Source organism: Schistocerca piceifrons, chromosome 11 (assembly GCF_021461385.2).
Source record: "Schistocerca piceifrons isolate TAMUIC-IGC-003096 chromosome 11, iqSchPice1.1, whole genome shotgun sequence".
Lineage (NCBI taxonomy): Eukaryota > Metazoa > Arthropoda > Insecta > Orthoptera > Acrididae > Schistocerca > Schistocerca piceifrons.
In genome coordinates, this window is record NC_060148.1 from 127,866,899 (window position 1) to 127,887,433 (window position 20,535).

Here is a 20,535-nt window from a genome sequence, read left to right on the forward strand (position 1 = left end):
AAATTTTCACAGAAAGGGAAGCGATTTGACTCAACTGAAGACATCCAGGCAAATACATCCTTAACACACTTCAGGAAAAAAATTTCCGGCACTATTACCAAAAGTGGAAACACCATTGGAGTCAGTGTGTTCAGTCAGAAGGGGACTATTTTGAAGGAGATACATCACAGCAGCATGTAAGTACCACCGTTGTTCAATTACAAGCCCATTCTTAAAACTTTCCAATCACACCTAGTACAACACACCCGCCATGCTAGATGACAGTGGGACTAGAGAATGCAGGAACCAGAGTCGCATAGCAACAAACCACTTTATCATAAAACATGTACCAACAACAAATTCCAAGAATGGAATGAAAATTGTGTGAATACAGATGTAAAACATACCACATTATAACTTACATGAAGATAATGAAAACTATAACAATGATTAAAACTTGTTTATTAATGATCAATCTAAGTGGACTTTTCTCATTAACCCATTGGCATACAATAATGGCTATACACAACATTGCACTTGTGTGCATTTACAGAGAGCCATCACTGTGGAGTCGCCTTCTTGAGTGGTGCTTAGGCATGTACTGCATTACTGATGGTTCTATTTTTAGTTCAAACAGTATGTAAATAGAGGGCAGCAGCTGTGTTTACCATTACACAGACAAAAAATGCTCAAATGCAGCTAAATATTATGATGCAAAGTTGACATATTTTCGTAAATTCAGTTGCGCGACACGGCTGATCCACAAGAAATCCGAGCCATAAGAATACTTCAATTTCTTCAAGAAAGTAATTTGAGTGGTACTGATAGTGAAACAGATTCTGAAAACAGTGAAATCACAGAATCAGAACAGAGTAACAACAGTGGTCGTGTCAACAAAGAAGACAACCGAGATGCTGTAACAGAGATGGCAACAGGTATGTCGACAATTATTGATGAGTGGAAATGGGATGATGTTTGCAATAATCCTTACATTACTTAGGGCAGCACTGAGGGTGAGACAGACATTATTATTCACAGATCCCTAGGCCAAAACTCATCAGAACTGCGTGTAACCGATCAGTTTTTGACTCCACAGTTCTAGGAGTCGGTGGTGGAGGAAGAAAATTTATTTGCAGCTAAAACATCAGTTTTTGACTCCAGAGAGTCCTGTCCTGTGACAGTAGATGAAATGAAGGCCCAAACAAAGAAACCTTATGTACAAGATAACTGGCCAAAGAGAAATATAATACAGACTCCCAATTTTTGGTAAAAGTGTGCCTTTTTGGAGATTCAGAGCCATCTCGACATATCTTCATTTTCTACTGATTCTGCTGTTATGCAGCAGGGCAAACTGAGGAAGGTTATACCAGCTATTACTCTCCTTCTTGACAGATTTCAGAGCGTGTACAAGCCTGGGAAAAATGTTTGTATTGATGAGAGTCTGATGAAGTTCAGGGGCAGATAGTCATACGTACAATACAACCCTTCAAAGAGGACAAGATTTGGTTTCAAAATATATAAAGTACACTCATCTGAAAATGGACACTGTTACAATTTTGAAATTGGTCTTGAGGCAGAAAAACCATTCAGCATCCCAGAAAGTGAGAAAGTTGTTTACGATTTGTGTGAGACTTTACTGGATGAATGGAGAAGGATATGTTTGGGGAGTTTGGTGGTCAGTGGAAGTGTTTAAACTCACAAATGTATTCCTGGAGCCACTCTGTAGCAATTCTGGATGTGTGCGGTGTCCCATTGTCCTGCTGGAATTACCCAACTCCATCGGAATGCACAATGGACACGAATGGATGCAGGTGATCAGACAGGATGCTTATGTACATGTCACCTGTCACAGTCATATCCAGCCATATAGGAGCCCTATATCACTCCAACTATACACACCTCACACCATTACATTGCCTCCACCAGCTTGAACAGTCCCCTGCTGGCATGCAGGGCCCATGGATTCATGAGGTTATCTCCATACATGTACACGTCCATCCGCTTGATACAATTTGAAACGAGACTCATCAGACGAGGCACCACGTTTCCAAGCATCAACTGTCCAATTTTGGTGTTGTTGGACCCAGGCGAGGCACGAAGGTTTGTGTCGTGCTGCCATCAAGGGTACATGAGCGGGCCTTCAGCTCCGAAAGCCCATACCGATGATGTTTCATTGAATGCTTCGCACGCTGACACTTGTTGATGGCTCAGCACTATAATCTGCAGCAATTTGCAGAAGGGTTGCACTTCTGTCATGTTGAATGATTCTCTTCAGTCCTCACTGGTCTAATTCTTGCAAATCTTTTTCCAGCCACAGTGATGTCGAAGATTTGATGTTTTACGAAATTCCTGATATTCCCGGTACACTCATGAAATGGCCGTAAGGGAAAATCTTCACTTCATCACTATCTCTGATGTGCTGTGTCCCATTGCTCGCGTGCCGACTATAACACCACGTTCAAACTCGCTTAAATCTTGATAACCTGCCATTGTACTAGCAGTAACCAAACTAATAACTTCATCAGACATTTGCTGTCTTATATACGCATTGCCGACTGCAGTGCTGTATTCTGCCTGTTTACATACCTCTGTCTTTGATGGTTGCTTGGAATTTGGGCTGACACAACTCTCCAAGTTGTCTCCAAAATCACAGTTTGCAGTACTTGCAGTCTCCTCGTGGTACCTGAATTGATATCATAGATTTACTTTCATCTCTACACATAAAAGGCACTGTGCTGACAAGGGAACCTCCCCATCGCACCCCCCTCAGATTTAGTTGTAAGTTGGCACAGTGGATAGGCCTTGATAAACTGAACACAGATCAATTGAGAAAACAGGAAGAAGTTGTGTGGAACTGTAAAAAAATAAGCAAAATATACAAACTGAGTAGTCTGTGCTCCACATAGGCAACATCATGGGCAAAATGCTCAGGAGCGCCGTGGTCCCGTGAGCAGCTGCTGAATGAGAGGTCCTTGGTTCAAGTCTTCCCTCGAGTGAAAATTTTACTTTCTTTATTTTTGCATAGTTATTATCTGTCCGTTCGTTCATTGACGTCTCTGTTCACTGTAATAAGTTTAGTGTCTGTGTTTTGCGACCGCATCGCAAAACCGTGCGATTAGTAGACGAAAGTACGTGCCTCTCCAATGGGAACCGAAAACATTTGATCGCAAGGTCACAGGTCAACCGATTCCTCCACAGAAAAACAGACCTGATATATTCTATACGACACTGGTGACGGCATGTGCGTCACATGACAGGAATATGTTGTCGACCCACCTAACTTGTACGCTTGGCGAATGGGTAAAAAGATTCTTCTACCTTGCCTGATTTAGGTTTTCTTGTGGATGTGATAATCACTCCCAAAAAAGTGATGAAAACATAAGAGTTTGTCACATAAACTGAAAATAAAAAAATTAAACTTTTCACTCAATGGAAGATTTGAACCAAGGACCTTTCGTTCCGCAGCTGCTCACGTTACCACGAGACCACAGCGCTCCCGCATTCCCAGTCTCCTTGATGTTGCATATCTTCCCATGAAGTACTCAGTTTGTATATTTTGCTTATTTTTTCACAGTTCAACACAACTTCTTCCTGTTTTCTCAATTGATCTGTGTTCAGTTTTTCAAGGCCTATCCACTGTGCCAACTTATAACTAAATCTGAGGGGGATGCGATGGGGAGGTTCCCTTGTGAGTGTTTTGTCATGGCTCAACCCAAACTGCTAAGGAGAGAAACTTGGAATTTTGTAGAGGGTGTTGATCTTAAACTGTAGGCAAAATTTAAGAAGGGATTTTTCAAAATGCGACCACTAACAAGGTGAAAGAGGGAAGGAAGGTTTTTCAAAACATGTCGTTATTAAAGCAATTTTCAAGCTAGACCTACAAAAATTGGTATTTCGTTTGTCGGTCAGAAATAAAGAAATACGTGTTTCACCATTTTCTGAAATTTTACCACCATGGGGGTGAAAGCTTTTTCGAAAATAAATCGTTATTAAACACCTACCAAAGTATTTTTAAAGCTAGATCTATGAGAACTGGTTGTTGACTTCTCAGTTACATATAAAAAAAAATACGTTTCAGTGTTTTTGGAAACTCAACACCCTAAGGAGGTTCAATAGGGGATGAAATGTTTTATGAAAATATTTCATTGTCTCAGAATTTTTAAAGCTACATCATTGAAAACTGATATTTGGCTTCTCGGTTAGAAATGAAAAAAATATGTCTCTTATTGGTTTTGGAAATTCAGCCCCTAAGGGGGTGAAATAGGAAATAATGATTCACTGACTCATTGCTGACTGTCCCACACACCAAGGACGGAAATTTAAAATTTGGAGAGGATGTGTATCTTATACTATAGGCATCATTTAAAAAGGGATTGTTCAAAATTACATTCCTAAGGTGTGAAATAGGAGATGATTTTTTTTTAATGTTTCATTATGCAAGGAAATTTGAAGCCAAACCTATGAAAATTTGTATTTGGATTCACTGTTGGAAATAAAAAAAAGTGTGTTCACTAGTTTTGGAAATTCAACCCCTAAGGGGGTGAAATAGGAGGGGATGGAAATGTTTAAGGAAATATTTTGTTACATTAAAAAAATTTGAAGCTAATTCTATGAATATTCATATTTCACTTCTCGGATGGATATAAAGAAATGCTGTTAGTGGATGACTGTTTCTATGCAAATATCATAACAAGAAAGCAAAAGGCATGATTGACAAAAATCTTGGACTTCTGGTCCAAAGTACATTCGGGATAAACGATACTTCTATGCCCTTAATTAGCTTGAAAAGCTTAAAATTTGTTGCAATTTGGGAACAACATTAAAAAAAGAAAAATTGTGCAGATCATACAGTTTAGATGAGCAAAGCAGTGGGTGCTAAGCTAACCTCTAGTAATAAGATGGCTGCACTAATGATTTCCAATGGTCAAAATAACAGTGACACATCTGTTTCTGATTACAAAAAAATTAAAACATAACAGTGGTAAAGATTTATCTCTTCTCCCCAGTTTAAGGGAGAGTGGGCAACACATCACACAGAATGGCTTTTTTCTTTTTATTATTTCAGTTCTTTATTACAGTAAAATGGAAGGTAAATGGGTTAGTATATTTTATCAATTTATTATTATTATTTATTTTATGGCCTTCATTGGACCACTGTAGCCAAAAATACAAAGTTCTAAACAAGTTGTTACAAATGGATACAATTTGGTTCGACAATAACTTAATATATTTAGGTAATTTAATTATTAGAGACTATTCTTATATGAAAAATGTTTTGCTCTTCTGTCTGCCCAATATTTCTTCATTCTTTCAGATATTTTCTTTTTCTTTTTTTTCATCTGAGACAACTCTTCCTGTACTCCTTTTATTGATTTTCATTTGTAGTCTGGTTTGCGGGTCTTGCAGTATTCTGGTTTTCTCTGTCTTGTTTTTTAGGTCATCTACTGTAATTTGAAGTTCTTTTATATCTTCCTTAATTTCTGTGATCCATTTAATGTCGCTCTTGCTATTCCACAATTTTTGTATTATTTTTTTACTAATTCTGTTTTCTGGAGTTCTCATCAGATGTCCAAAGAATGAGATGCGTTTCTTCCTGATTGTGCTCATGAATGGTTCTATTTTCTTATATACTGTTTCATTTGATGCTATTCTCCAATGTCCATTTATTTTATACTGTTTATTTATACATGTCCTAATTATTCTCCTTTCTATTTTTAGTATTCTGTCAATTTCTGCTGTATTAGTTGTTTTGAAGATAGTTTCAGCTGCATACATTATTTCTGGTTGTGTAACTGTTTTATAGTGTTTTAATTTTGCATCTATAGATAGGCTTTTTTTGTTGTATGGAGTTTTGGTAATGTAATTTGCATAGTTCAGTTTTTTTATTCTATTTTGCCATGATGGCTTCTCATTTAGATTGTATGTTATTATTTCGCCTAAATACTTAAATTTATCAACAATTTTGATTTCCTGTTCTCCTATTGTAATTTTGTTTGCAAGTGGTGGATCAGTTAGCATAATCTCCGTTTTTTCAAATGATATTCTAAGGCCTACTTTCTCTGCTATTTCTTGTAGTGATTTCACTTGCCTGGCTTCTTGAACGGTGTTGGCTAGGAGAGCAAGATCATCAGCGAATCCCAAGCAGTTTAAGCTAATATCATCTTTTGCACTTCCAATTCTTATCCTCTTTGGATTGTCCTTGTACCATTCTCTCATTATGTATTCCAGTGCACAGTTGAAAAGTAATGGTGATAGGCAGTCACCTTGTCTTAAGCCTGTTTTTATGAGGAATGGTTCCGAAATTTCTCCTCTAAACTTCACTTTTGATTTGGTGTTGGTTAGAGTGAGTTGTATTATTTTAATTAGTTTTGGATGGACTCCTAGATTTCTTAAAATTTTTAATACTGAAGGTCTGTGGAGACAGTCATATGCCTTCTTAAAATCTACAAATGTTATTGCCAGAGGTTTGTTCCGTTTCTTGTAGTATGCCATAATCAATTTTAAACTAATTATCTGCTCTGCACAGCTTCTCCATGGTCTGAAACCTCCCTGATATTCCCCTAACTCCTGTTCTAATTGCTCCTTGATTCTTTCATATAGGATCTTGGATAGAATTTTATATGTGCAATCTAGGAGAGAGATTCCTCTGTAGTTATCTGGGTTGCTCTTATCTCCCTTTTTGTGTAGTGGGTGGATGATAGCTGTGGTCCAATGTTCGGGAAATTGTTCTGTTACCCAAATTTTTGTTAGAGCCATGTGTAAGGAGGTCTTGACTGTGTCACTTGCATATTTCCACATTTCAACAAAAACCTGATCTTCTCCACACGCCTTATAATTTTTTTGTTCTTCAAGAATTTCTTCTCCTTGTTGGAAAGTTGGAGGGTCTAGTTTGTTAGGTTTGGTTTTTATTGGGGTATTTATGTTGATTTGTAAGGGTTCTTTGGGTTCCTCGCAATTCAGAATACATTTATTCAAAATATCTTCCTTAATCGTTATCTAGCACCAGGCTTCTTTTCTTCAGAAGAAAAGGTTTTTCTCCGCCTCATCACAATGGATTTGAAGAGGCACCCCATGCCCCTCCTCAGTCTTTTATTTTTTCACTGGCTCCTGGACCCAAGTGTTTGGCAGTTGCAGGAAAAGGAATCCTCCAGAATATAATCACAAGATTACGCCTGACTGGACCCCACTGAGTTTCTGAAATGAACATAAATGAGCAGGCTGTTATTGCAAGAAATTTACAATTTCTGTTGAAATACAAAGTAAGGAAAAATTTGATTTTGAGAGGGACAAGCATAAAACAATTTCTCTTTTGAAAGGGGCATAGATATTCTAATGAAAACAATGCTATTAAGCTACCGTGCAGATTCGTGCCTCAGTGACACACACAATAACTCCTCATATTTGTGTTAAGAATTCCACAAACTTGTAAAAGTGCAACTTTTTCCTAGCACGCCAAAATTATTAATGATTACTGCCAATATAAATACAGGGTGTCCCATGTGAAAGTATGCAATATAGCAGGGACAATCATTCAAAGCAAAAAAGTCTGGGCTCTAGGCTGCATAGCTTAATAGCTACGAGCACTTGTTCAGTAGAAGAGGTTTGCTTCACTCTATAGAAGATGCTTTGAATAATGTTTCCTGAATACTGGCCATTCCTTTTGTGACATCCAGTATTTAAAACTAAATGCACTTCTGTAATTCAAATATTACAGTTTTCTCAAATTAATGTTGCTTCTGATGGAAACACATTACTAATGAGGAAAGCATTTTGCTCACCTTTCATATGGCTGTAGTACATACTTAAGGGAACATGCTTGTGAAAATGACCCAAAATTTGAAAAAAAAAAAATTCTTGTTATATAGAAAAGAGCATTTCATGCTGATTTCAAAAATGTATAGTTTATGGCCATTATTTTCTGTTTGTTCTAAAATTGAGGTTGAACGTAATGTTGCACAGGGGGCACGCCCATCTGTCAGTTTGAGGTGTGTCAGAATACGTGATGCATTATTTTGTTTTTCCGTCGTTAGTTACGGATCGTCAACACGGGTGTATTCTAGAAGGCACTGACTCCTGGAACCAAAATACAGGCATGTCTAGAAGGGTATGGTTCGAATGTAAACAAAGATCTGAGAATATATGATTTCGGAATTTCATACTCGTGTGGTTTTGTAGTTATTGTGTTTTGTTTTGTTTCTGTGTGTGTGTGTGTGTTTTCTGTGCTACAAATGCTGAGAGTAAAGAAATTTAGCCCCAAACGAAAGTTTCGCGGCAACCAGTTCCGAACACAACCGAGTAATACACATCAGTTGCTTCAAAAGTCGCCCTCAGAAACTGTGTCTACAGACAGTGCTTCTAGACGTAAACTTTGGCTTTCTGGATGTAATAAGAACAAGTCTAGTAGTATTGTGAACAGCAATAATGACAGAAATGTTATTGTGAACCTTAATATGCTGCCAAGACTTTTGAAGAGTGTTGTGAAATGTAAGTACTGCAATTTTGAAGATAGTATTGACTTTTCTGAGGACATTCCAGCAAGGAAGGGTCTTTCAAGACGGTTAGTGATTGCCTGTAACTCGTGTAAGATGCACAGTGATACTATGACATCGCCAGTAACTGATAGTCGACATTACAGTGTAAATATTCAGCTTGCTTATGCATTGCTTCCACTTCCCCTGAGATTTGACAGATACAATAAATTAATACATAGTGCTTTATGTGGTGTTAGTGAACAGCAGAAGAAGCAGTAGCCTTGTCTGACAATACAGACATTGTAGCAGCATTTGATGGAGCTTGGCAGAAGAGAGGTCATACTTCTCTGAATGGGGTAGTAACTATTTGTAATTTGTAAATTTATTTGTGTGAAACATGTAATTTCATGCATAGCAATTGGTAGTACAATACAAAAGTATACAATCTAATTTTACTTTATAATAGTTACTTAAGGATGTAGTCCAAATTATTTGACATAATAATACTTTAGATTTTAGTTTCTACAGTAGTCTATAGAATCACTGCTCAATGAGACACAGTTTTAGATGTTTTTTGAATGTCTCTCCAGTTATTGCCTTCAGTTCATTTGGCAGTGCATTGAAGTATTTTGCTCCATTAATATATGGACTCTTTGCTGTTTTTTCCAGTCTTCTGTGTATCACATGGTAATTTTGTACTTGTCTAGTATTGTGATCACGAATTTCTGCATTATGACATGTATATTTCTTATCTTCTACAGTCAATACTATTGTTTCAAACATATACATAGAATAGATAATCAGAATTTTAAATTCTATAAACAATCACTTACATGATGTTCTAGCATCTTTTTTGACTAATATTCTCAAGGCTCTTTTCTGGAGTTTAAATACTCGGTCTACATGAGTTTTGGAAGCCCCACCCCACAATGCGAGACCATATGCTAGAAATGGATGTATTAAACCAAAATACATCATCCTTATTGTTTGGGTATTGTCGTATGGATCTATTTTTCTTACAACATATAGGCTAGATGACAGCCTTGCACATACATTGTCAATTTGTTGTGTCCATAGTAGTTTACTATCTATGCATATACCTAGAAATTTACACTCACTGCAGATTTCCCCTAAAATATTACTATCTTGAGAATTGATACAAGTTTGCAAATAACCAACATATTTGTTTTTTGTAAGTTGACTTTTAGATTGTCATTTTCAAACTTTTCCTTTGCAATATCTATAAACTTTTTTACCTCTATGCCGAGATTAAGAATATCATTTCTCAAACAAAGGCCTGAAGTGTCATCTGCATACATTGTAATGAAGGTATCATTTTTTACAATCTTTGGGAAGTCATTGACGTAACATATAAAAAGGAAGGGACCAATTATCGATCCCTGAGGCACACCAAATTTAATATTCCTAACCCTTGATGTATAACTTTTTAATGTTTCTCCATTGTTGTGCGAGACTGAGGTACACTGTCTTCTGTTTTTTAAATATGATGTGATGAGGTGCAATAGTTTACCACTTGTCATCTCTGGCCAGTTTTGACAGAAGTACCTTATGATCAACCCTATCAAAAGCCTTTGATAGGTCTAGAAAAATTCCAGCTACTTGCATGCCTTCATCAATTTTGTCAAGAGCTTTCAGCATAAATTGAAGTGTTGCAGTCATGGTGCTACGACTGCTTCTGAAACCGTGCTGAAAATCTCCCAGGATGTTGTGCTTATTATAATGCTCTAATATATATTTCAGAATTATTTTTTCAATTAACTTGCTGAATACGGAAGTTAAAGTGAGCGGTCTGTAATTTTCTACTTGTTGTTTATCACCTTTTTGGAGAGAGGTTTAATAATTTAGTATGTCAGGGAACGCTTCTCCTTTTAATACACTATTTATTAGATACACCAAAGGATATGCTAGATTGTTATCGCACTGTTTAAGTAAAAATGGAGAAATTTCATCCCAGCCAGCGGATTTCTTGTTTTTACATTCTCTTATGAGCTGCAAAATATCCTTGATTTCAAGTTCATGGAGTTGATTAGCTTCTGAACTGTCTTCAGCAGGACTTCCAACAGGTACGTTATCTGTGGTACAAAAGTCAGATTCTATGCTGTTGTTGTTGTGGTCTTCAGTCCTGAGACTGGTTTGATGTAGTTCTCCATGCTACTCTATCCTGTGCAAGCTTCTTCATCTCCCAGTACCTACTGCAACCTACGTCCTTCTGAATCTGCTTAGTGTATTCATCTCTTGGTCTCCCTCTACAATTTTTACCCTCCACGCTGCCCTCCAATACTAAATTGGTGATCCCTTGATGCCTCAGAACATGTCCTACCAACCGATCCCTTCTCCTAGTCAAGTTGTGCCACAAACTTCTCTTCTCCACAATCCTATTCAACACCTCCTAATTAGTTATGTGATCTACCCATCTAATCTTCAGCATTCTTCTGTAGCACCACATTTCGAAAGCTTCTATTCTCTTCTTGTCTAAACTATTTATCGTCCATGTTTCACTTCCATACATGGCTACACTCCATACAAATACTTTCAGAAACGACTTCCTGACACTTAAATCTATATTCGATGTTAACAAATTTCTCTTCTTCAGAAATGCTTTCCTTGCCATTGCCAGTCTACATTTTATATCCTCTCTACTTCGACCATCACCAGTTATTTTGCTCCCCAAATAGCAAAACTCCCTTACTACTTTCATTGTCTCATTTCCTAATCTAATTCCCTCAGCATCACACAAGTTAATTCTACTACATTCCATTATCCTTGTTTTGCTTTTGTTGATGTTCATCTTATATCCTCCTTTCAAGACACTATCCATTCCGTTCAGCTGCTCTTCCAAGTCCTTTGCTGTCTCTGACAGAATTACAATGTCATCGGCAAACCTCAAAGTCTTTATTTCTTCTCCACAGATTTTAATACCTACACCGAATTTTTCTTTTGTTTCCTTCACTGCTTGCTAAATATACAGATTGAATAACATCGGGGAGAGGCTACATCCCTGTCTCACTCCCTTCCCCACCACTGCTTCCCTTTCATGCCCCTCGACTCTTATAACTGCCATTTGGTTTCTATACAAATTGTAAATAGCCTTTCGCTCCCTATATTTTACCCCTGCCACCTTCAGAATTTGAAAGAGAGTATTCCAGTCAACATTGTCAAAAGCTTTCTCTAAGCCCACAAATGCTAGAAATGTAGGTTTGCCTTTCCTTAATCTAGCTTCTAAGATAAGTCGTAGGGTCAGTATTGCCTCACGTGTTCCAATATTTCTACGAAATCCAAACTGATCTTCCCCGAGGCCGGCTTCTACCAGTTTTTCCATTCATCTGTAAAAAATTCACGTTAGTATTTTGCAGCCGTTACTTATTAAACTGATAGTTCGGTAATTTTCACATCTGTCAACGTCTGCTTTCTTTGGGATTGGAATTATTATATTCTTCTTGAAGTCTGAGAGTATTTCGCCTGTCTCATACATCTTGCTCACCAGATGGTAGAGTTTTGTCAGGACTGGCTCTCCCAAGGCCGTCAGTAGTTCTAATGGAATGTTGTCTACTCCCGGGGCCTTGTTTCGACTCAGGTCTTTCAGTGCTCTGTCAAACTCTTCACGCAGTATCATATCTCCCATTTCATCTTCATCTACATCCTCTTCCATTTCCATAATATTGTCCTCAAGTACATCGCCCTTGTATAGACCCTCTATATACTCCTTCCACCTTTCTGCCTTCCCTTCTTTGCTTAGAACTGGGTTTCCATCTGAGCTCTTGATATTCACACAAACAGTTCTCTTTTCTCCAAAGGTCTCTTTAATTTTCCTGTAGGCAGTATCTATCTTACCCCTAGTGAGATAAGCCTCTACATCCTTACATTTGTCCTCTAGCCATGCCTGCTTAGCCATTTTGCACTTCCTGTCGATCTCATTTTTGAGACGTTTGTATTCCTTTTTGCCTGCTTCATTTACTGTATTTTTATATTTCCTCCTTTCATCAATTAAGTTCAATATTTCTTCTGTTACCTGAGGATTTCTACTAGCCCTCGTCTTTTTACCTACTTGATCCTCTGCTGCCTTCACTACTTCATCCCTCAAAGCTACTCATTCTTCTTCTACTGTATTTCTTTCCCCCGTTCCTGCCATTTGTTCCCTTACGCTCTCCCTGAAACTCTGTACAACCTCTAGTTTAGTCAGTTTATCTACTACAAACAGCATAGTGAACGCATTATTGTGGCCAAGATAGACACGAAGCCCACCCCTTTACAGTAGTACAAGTTTATATGCCAACTAGCTCTGCAGATGATGAAGAAATTGAAGATTCTATGATATCTATGAAATAGTCATTAAAAATGTTACTGATCTCTTGAGGATTGGTGACATCAATATTGTTATTAGATATCTGTATGTTGATATTACCTTTTAGCTTTGTTTTATTGGCTCTTATTTCATTTACTGTTGACCAGCAGGTCTCATTTATTGAAACTGGTAAGATACTAAATTATGAATGTCTAACAAAGCACTGCCAGGGTTGTTAAAGTAAGTTTATCTGCACCCATGTTTGTGTAAAGAACTTTGACAGCCCGAGTGGAAACATGGAAACGAAAGGAGTTGCAAACATTTTTAGAAGATCAGAGGTCAGTTGTGGTGTGAAGGATGTAGGCTACCTTGGTGATGGAGACTGTAAAGGACACACTACTATTGTTAATGACAGACCATATGGGGACACATTGATAGAAAAGCTCTAATGTGTTGGGCATGTACAAAAAAGAATGGGAGCTCGGCTGAGAAAATTATGTAAAGCCTTCAGTGGAAAAAAACATCACACATGGGTGATCTAGGTCATCTTACAAAAGTGAAATTGATTCTTTGACTCAATAAGAAAAACACTTCCATTACAAGACATACCTCACCCTTGGGGAAGTTGATGTATCTTCTTCAGCAGGAATTGTTGGATTTGTTTCAATGCAATGAAAACAATAAATTAAAAACTTCAGTCCTCTATTACTATTTTGTGTTTTAATTAATTTCAATGTTGTGGAAATGTGTCAATGTACGAATTAGCTTACCAGTCGTTTAAACCGTTGCTAATCTCAAAAAATGCGCACAACTGCAACCAACGGTGGCTGTTTGTAACACTAAAACAGTGGGAACAAGTTAAATGACACCAACAAGATCTACATTAACAATCAATAAAATGGTTAAAGTAAGACCTATGTTTTTTACATTCATTTATACACTGCAGTGACAAACATCAAGGGATAGCAATTTGCACATATACAAATGGCAGTAGTATCACGTACACAAGATATAAAAGGTCACTGTCATTTGTATTCAGGTAAGTCATGTGAAAAGGTTTCCAAAATGTTTACGGCCACGTGACGTATGGGACATTACATCCCAAAAACTGTTAGGAATTCAATATCCTGAGATCCACAGTATCAAGTGTGTGGCAAGAAAACCACATTTCAGGCATTATCTCTCACCATGGACAATGCAGTGAATAATGCACTTCACTTAATGACAGAGCACCAGCCTTTACGTAGTGTTGTCAATGGTAACAGACAAGCAATGCTGCTTAAAATAACCACAGAAATCAATGAAATGACGAACGTATCCATTACGACAGTGCAGTGAAATTTGGTGTTAACAGACTACGGCAGCAGACGACTGAAGTGAGTGCCTTTGCTAACAGACCATCATCATCTGCAGTGCCTCTCCTGGGCTTGTGAACATATCGGATGGCTCCTATACAAGTGGGAAACCGTGGCCCGGTCAAATGAGTCCCAATTTCAGTCGGTAAAAGCTGATAGTAGGGTTTGAGTGTGGCAGAGACGCCACGAAGCTGTGGACACAAGTTGTCAACGAGGCACTGTGCAAGCTGGTGGTGGCTGCATAATGGTGTGGGCTGTTCTCTGGTCAAACTGAACCAGTCATTGACTGGAAATGGTTACGTTCGGCTACTTGGGAGACAATTAGCAGCCATTCGTGGGTGTTATATTCCCAGACAGTGATGGAATTTTTATGGATGACAATGCTTCATGTTATTGGGCCACAACCGTTCACAACTGATTTGAAGAACATTCTGGACCATTCGAGCGAATGACTTGGCCACCCAGATCATCCGACGTGAATCCCATCAAATTTTTACGGAACATAGCTGAGAGGTCAGTTCGTGCACAAAATCATTCACTGGTAACACTTTCTCAATTATGGCTCAATATATCTGCAGGGGACTTCCAACAACTTCTCGACTTCGTGCCATGTCTAGTTGCTGCACTATGCAGGACAAAAGGTGGTCTGACAAGATGTTAGGAGGTATCCCATAACTTTTATCACCTCAATGTATGTCATATACACATTTCAATTGGTGTTTTACCTTGAAGTCCTAATACTTTTAGATCATTGTTCCAGATACAAAAATGTTGCTTGTCTACCCAGCAATGTGACCTATACCCAGAGTTTCTAGCATTTCTTCACGCGTCTCAACTGTTTGTTCTTAAACACTGAGCTCACCCTTTGAGGAGATTTCTGGTACTTTTTGTGCACATTTTCCAGAGCCATAGGTCTTATTCCTGTGCACTTCCCAATCTGACAATTCTTTCATCTTTTTTATTTACCAAGCACTACATCAGTTTCTTCGTGATTGGCATTCTCGGTGTTATCCCGCTCCTATTCACGAGCTGAAGACTGAATGCCTTCCCCTTCAAGCTATTTTTGATTATTCGATCATACGTGATCCACACTTTTCCTGTTGCAACGTACAGGATATTGTAAACGAACTGTTCAACCACCTCTTGCAAACAATCTTACTTGAGTAATTACAAATCTTTGGAACAATGACACTGATGCCATACTTTGTACCTTTAGAGAAGATAACCATTTCAGAATTCTTCTTTCCTTCTTCACTCACTGCTACTTCTGGATGTATCGTGCAGAGAATAATGACATTTTCATTCTTCTCTCCTTGGTAATCTACCAGGGTCCCCTCTGGTTTATATGTCTTATCCGAGATGATGGTGGACTGTAAACTGATTAGCCTGAACATTATGACCACTACCCAACAGCCGGTACGTCCACATTTGGCACGGATAACAGCAGTGAAGTTTCGTAGCACGGAAGCGACGAGGCCTCGGTAGGTGGCTGTAGGGTGTTGGCACCACATCTGCACACACGAGTCGACTAATTTCCATAAATTCCAGGGAGGGGGTGCGACGAGCTCTGACACCACGTTCAATCACATCCCGGACGTGTTCGATCACGTTCAGATCCGGCGAGTCGGGGAGCCGGGACACAACTGGAACTCACCACCGTGATCTGCAAACCGCCCCGTCACATTCCTGGCCTTTTAGTACATTGTCTTCCTGAAAAATACCACTGTTGTCAGGAAACACGATTGTCACGAAGGGGAGTGACCGGTGTACAATACTCCCCGGCCGTCACAGTTCCTCGCACGAGCTCCACCGGATCCACGGATGCCCGTGCGAATGTTTGCCAGAGGATAATGGAGCCACCGACAGCGTATCTCCGTCCCGCAGTACAGGTGTCGAGGAGATATTCCCCTGCAAAACGACGGATTCGCACCCTTCCGTCGGCACAGTGAAGGAGGTGTCGGGATTCGTCTGACCGTGCAATGCTCTGCCACGCATCAACATCCGGTGCCGATTTCAATCGTATTTGCCAATGTTGTGGTGTTAACATTGGCACTTGCAAGGGTCACTGACTGCAGAGACCCACCATTTGGAGTGTTCAGTGCACTGTGTGTTCACACATACTTGTAGTCTGAACAGCATTAAAGTCTGATGTCAGTTCCACCACCTGTCCCGTTCTGCCAGTCTGCACAGCCTACGACATCTGACATCTGTAATGAGGGGTGACTGCCCAAACCCTCGACGTCTGGAGGTGGTTTCACTTTGGTTTCACCACGTGCTGAAGACAGTCACCACAGCACTACTTGAAAACACCCGACAAGTCGTGCAGTTTCTGAAATGCTTGTCACGTTCCTCGGGGCCTGCACAATCTGCCCTCAGTAAAACTCAGGTAGATTGCGCGCCTTCCCCATACTACGAGGGCTGTGCCAAGAGTTTTTAGCAGAATAAGTGAAAAAAATTTATTTGCAAAAAAACGTTTACAACTTTTCAAAATACGCTCCATTAGCACGTATAAATTTTTCCGTTCTCTGAAACCAATTAGAAAATGAGTCAGTCCAAGCTTCTTTTGGGGTGACACTTAGTGCACTCTCGTACGCTGCAATGGCCTCTTCATCTGATGAAAACCGCTGCCCTCAAATTATTTCCTCAGTCTTAGGGAACAGAAAGAAGTCACACGGTGCCAGGTCAGGTGAATAGGGGGGATGGGGTAACACTCGCACTTTTTCCTTCTCCAGAAAGTCCACCGTTCTGGCAGCCCTGTGCGCAGATGCACTGTCGTGATGCAGCCCACTCTTGGACTTCGGATGCTGTGACTTCCATGTGGCGATGACTTTTGGAAGACAATCGTTCACCTACCATTCGGCATCGACTGTACGGCGTGTGTCCGAGGTCACAGAGGTGAGATGCCCGATCTTTGTGAAAAATGTTGCCACCACCTTTTTTCCAGAGCTCTGACTTCGTCGAACTTTTGTGAGTGGTTCCTCCCTTGAAAGCACCACACAGAAGACTGTCTCTTCGTTTCGGGGTCATAACGGTAGACCCATGTTCCGTCACCTGTGACGATTTGTAGGTGCCTTGGAACTTCCCTCCATTGAATTTTTTGAGCATGAAACGACACCAGTCCACTCTCGATTCCTTTTAGTTTTCTGTCAGGGAATGTGGCACCCAATGGGCACATCTCTTAGTAAGGTCTAAGTGACTATGAACGATGGTCTGTGCTGCTGTCGATCCAATATTTAGGGTCCCTTTAATGTCGCAAAAAGTAAGATGTGGATCTCCTTTGATCATTTTCCTCACAGCATCAATGTTTTCAGGAGTCACAGCTGTTGCCGGCCGACTGGGACGTGGTTCATCTTCAATGGACCGCCGACCCCTCGAAAACTCCCAAAACCAATTTCCAACTGTGGCCCCTAGAAGGGGAAGCTTCACCAAAAATACGCAGCAAAGAAGAATGGCATTCTTCGGCACTTAAACTCTTTTTATAGTCGTAAAATATCATGGTGTGAAAGTCGTGGTGCGACAGCTCCATCCTGCACCGTCTCTGACTCAGCACTGCCTGTGCTTTCTTACCACGCTGTGGGGGGGGGACTACCGCCAGCCAGGGGCTGCGCGCGCACGTCCCAAGGTCGAAAAACATCGCTCTTTCGAATGAAAACAACCCCATTGTCCTCCGCCTTACAGTTTACGGACTGCTAAAAATTTTCAGCATAGCCCTCGTACACACGGACAGCACAGTCACTGATACTACATGCACCGTGTGTGTGTGCGTGTGTTCTTCAGGCAGTTGGAGGACTTCTTGGCTAATCTTGTTCATTGTTCTGCCAACAATGTCATCTTCTGTTCCAGTTTCTTTAAACACTGGAAGGATGTGAGGAAGCTCCCCACTGTTGCATTCCTGCCTTCACGCAAAAATGGTTCCATGAAGTAAAAACAATGTACTCTCCCAATGGCCCATTGTCTGGTCAGCCTTCCTCCTTAACGAGGTATGGGAGGGCATCGCAAATGTACTCCGATGCCAAGTCTGCGTGCAAGTATGCGAAACTTGAATCAACTTTTGTCAGGTTTGTTTGGCATCAATTTGGTTAGCCTGCACTTTGTCTTGTGCAGAAGTAATTGTTCATTAATTCTAGTACTGTAAGAAAGGTGGTAACAGAAGGTGCAATTTTTCATGAACTCGTTCTATATTTCAGAACTAAGAGCAAAATTATCAACAGGGATGCACGAAGGTCGGGATGACTCCTCATCAAAGGGGAGGAGTCTAGCAGGTTCACAGAATCTGTGTCTTGTTATTTTATCACTGATGAAATTAAGTTCCCACAAATGAAACCAAAGGTCATCTGAGGAAATATCTTTAGCACAAACAGCACCTCTGTCATTTACGATAGCAATTGTTGCCTCCAATTCCTCAAATAACACAGTCCACAAGATCTTTTTTATTTTTTTCTGTGTGCTTTCACAGTTCATATCTAAATCAGTAAAAACATAGCTATCATAGGATTACTTTGTCATGTATATGTCTGTCAAACTGATAAGTATGCTCTTTCTCATGTACAGATACAGTTACCGAGTTGAAATTTATGTCGCATACTATGGTCTATGGTGTCTTAGAACTGTGTAAAATTTAAGCCTCTACATCAATACAATCAAAATATGCAGCTATTTACATTACACATTTCAATACTCACAAACTCACTCAGAAAAATTCACAGGGTACTTCCTATTGACGTATCACAAAATTTGTAAACAAACAAGGTTTCATAGGACAAGGAAAGGAAAAAATTTGAAACTGTTAATTTATAATTCTCTCTCATAGTCCCCCCCCCAAACTTGTTGTCCACTGACATCTACCTCTATAGTCTGCAGACCACAGTGAACTGTGTGGCAGAGGGTACATCCCATTGTATCAGTCATTAGTTTCTTCCTGTTTGATTCATGTATGGAACGTGAGAAGACTGATTGTCTGAATGCCTCTCTGTGTGCTGTAGTTATTCTAGTCTTGTCCTCACGATCCCTACGGGAGCGATAAGTAGGGGGTTGTAGTATATTCCAAGAGTCATCATGTAAAACCGGTTCTTGAAACTTTGCAAGTAGACTCTCTCATGATAGTTCCTGTTTATCTTCAAGAATCTGCCAGTTCAGTTCCTTCAGCACCTCTCTGATGCCATCCCACGGCTCAAGCAAACCTGTGACCATTCGTGCCACCCTTCTCTGAATATGTTTAGTATTGCCTTTTAGTCCTATATGATACATGCCCACACACCTGGGCAATATTTTAGAACTGGTCGCACAAGTGATTTGTAAGCAATCTTCTTCGTAGACTCACTGCACTTCCCCAGTATCATCAAAGTCTACCACCTGCTTTAGACACAACTGAACCTATGTGGTCATTCCATTTCATATCCCTACTATGTGTTACATCCAGGTATTTGTACGAGTTGGCCAATTCCGACTGTGAGTAATTGATATTACAGTCATAGGATTCCACATTTTTTCGTTTTGTGTAGTGCACAATTTTACACTTTTGAACATTTACAGCAAGTTGCCAATCTTTGCACTACCCTGAAATCTTATCAAGATCTGACTGATACTTATGCAGCCTCTTTCAGACAGTACTTCATTACAGATAACTGCATCACTTGCAAAAAGTCTGAGGTTGCTATCAATACTGTCTGCATGGTTATTAATATAAAAAATTAACAACAAGGATCGCAACACACTTCCCTGGGGCACAACTGAAGTTACTTCTACATCTGACGCTGACTCTCCATCCCAGATAACATGCTGTGGCCTCCTTACCAAAAAGTCCTCAACCCAGACACAAATGTCACTTGATGCTCCATACAATCGTACTTTTGACAGTAGGTGGAGGTGTGGTACTGAGTCAAATGCTTTTGGAAATCAAAAAATACGGCATCTACAGACTGCCTCGATCCAAAGCTTTCAGTATGTCACGTGAGAAAATTTCAAGTCGGGTTTCATATGATCGGTGTTTTCGAAACCCGTGTGGGTTGGAATGGAGGAGGTCATACCGTTTATTATGTCTGAAATCACAATATGTCATAAGATTCTATAACAAACTGGTATAGAGGATATTGGATAGCAGTTTTGTTGAACACTTCTACTATCCTTCTTGTAAACAGGTGTGACCCATGCCTTTTCCAACTACTGGGCACAGCTTTTTGTCCAATGGATCTACGATAGATAATAGGCCGTGTAGCTGTGTTCAATTTTAATTATTTCAGTTGTTTCTCAACATGACTGACACTAATATCTACTTCACTCACTTTCCATGATGGGAGGATAAAATTAAAGCAATACTCTTGTGTTTTCCTTTGTAAAGGAACATTTGAAAACAGAATTAAGTATTTCTGCTTTTGCTTTGCTACCCTCAATTTCTGTTCCTGTCTTGTCCATGAGTGACAGGAAATCT

The 20,535-nt window shown here is 39.6% G+C and overlaps 1 long non-coding RNA gene across 1 annotated transcript in view; it reads right to left on the reverse strand.

The window, feature by feature from the left end:
- Positions 1–6,820: 6,820 nt before the first annotated feature.
- Positions 6,821–20,535, reverse strand: part of LOC124720255 — a 32,066-nt gene continuing 18,351 nt past the window's right edge. The window contains exon 4 of the long non-coding RNA XR_007006096.1: positions 6,821–7,173. This is a non-coding gene — a long non-coding RNA (uncharacterized LOC124720255). The remainder of the gene's footprint in view (positions 7,174–20,535) is intronic.